The sequence below is a fragment of the Myotis brandtii genome, unplaced genomic scaffold, assembly GCF_000412655.1.
Source record: "Myotis brandtii unplaced genomic scaffold, ASM41265v1 scaffold65, whole genome shotgun sequence".
Lineage (NCBI taxonomy): Eukaryota > Metazoa > Chordata > Mammalia > Chiroptera > Vespertilionidae > Myotis > Myotis brandtii.
The window spans coordinates 991,990-993,507 of NW_005370516.1; the positions used below are offsets into that span (position 1 = coordinate 991,990).

At 54.6% G+C, this 1,518-nt stretch overlaps 1 protein-coding gene across 1 annotated transcript in view; it reads left to right on the forward strand.

The window, feature by feature from the left end:
* Positions 1-965: 965 nt before the first annotated feature.
* SYCP3 (synaptonemal complex protein 3) overlaps positions 966-1,518 on the forward strand; it is a 12,796-nt gene continuing 12,243 nt past the window's right edge. Inside the window, exon 1 of the mRNA XM_005880723.2 lies at positions 966-1,224. The gene's annotated coding sequence lies outside the window, so the exon portion shown is untranslated. The remainder of the gene's footprint in view (positions 1,225-1,518) is intronic.

The following is a 1,518-nucleotide window of genomic DNA, read 5'->3' on the forward strand; positions in this document are numbered from 1 at the left end:
CCAGGCAGGGTTCCAGTGAAAGCCCCATCGGGAGCCCTGTTCTCGGTCCTGCTTCTGCCGCAGACGCTGGGGAAAGGGTGGTGTGGTTTGTTCTTGGTTTCCCCTCCCCACCCCCATGTTAAATGTTTGCAAACACACATCTAAAAAGTTGTAACAAAAGAATCAAATTTCCTCTATATAATACTACCAATATGGGCCACTCTTTACTAAAGGCCAAGCATGTGCCTGGGTTACAGGTTCGCTCCCCAACCACAGTCAGGACACGGAGGAGGCAACCAGTCCATGTGTCCCTCCTTCTCTCTATCCCCTCCTTGCCATGCTCTCTCGGGTGAGGATTCACCGAAAAAGAAAAGCAAAAAGCAAACCACGTTAGCATACATGCCTGAGATGAGAACATTCACAGCAGCATTGCGTATGCGGTTGGGAATCTTGAAAGAACCCGCCTGTCCATGGACCAGCACGTCAGTGCCCGCATTTGGGAACCGAGCCACAATGGAACATACAGCAGTGGCTATGAAAGAACCATGGCTACGTGTAATCATATGGCACAATGTTCTCTACTGCCTAAACGAAACGAAACAGGGTTGTTTAAGGACACATATCTGTGGTAACAAAACTTGGGAAATGGGAGGGAGGGAGGGGCAAATATTTACACAAAATCCAGGATAATGGAAACTATCTCTGAATGGAAAATGGGGGAATGTGTCGGCAAGGATTTCCCCGGGGAGATTTCCTTGGGTTCTGGTAAAATTTTACTTCACAAGTTAGGTAGTGTGTTCATCATCTTTCATAACTTATATATGCTTCTGCAACTTTCAAATATTATAAAATTTTAACATTTAAATTAAAAACGAAACTGGAAAGCAACAGGCCTCAAGCATACATTAGCCACAGGCCCCAGCGCGCAAGGTGCTCTGGGTCAGCAGCAGTCTCGTGATCCCGCACGCAGGGGGGCGGAGCCCAGCGGCCCATGGCACGCATGCGTGCACTGAGACCAGCCAATCAGCGACGCTCCTGGGCGAGGTGCTGCGAGGCAGGCCTTTTCTCCGCGCACCAGTTCCCAGCTGCCTCGGAGGAGCGGAGGAGCGAGGAGCCAGGTGCGAGTATTTATGAGGTAGCGAAGTGGGCGCCTCCCGTGAGGCGCCAGGCGGAGGAGGCTGGAGGGCCCGGGAGACGTGTCGGAGGCCTGTGCTGTGGTCCTCAGCCATCGGGTTACTTTTTCAGGTGAGGAGGGTGGGGGTTGGTGCGGGCGGGAGTGGAATCAGAGGTTACTCTTGCTGTGAGGTAAGTCGTTCTCATTGGCTCCACCTGCGGCCTTTGACAGGTAAAGGCCACAAGGGCCTTGAACTGGCCAGAGGGCAACCGGACCCAGGGGACGGACGGGGCTGAGGGGGCAACCAGGCCGAGGATCGAGGGGGCGACTGGGGCTGAGGGACCAAGGGGGAGACTGAGGCTGAGGGGGGGACCCGGCGGATGGGAGAGGGACCGAGGGGGTGGCCAGGGGCTGTGGGGGAGGCC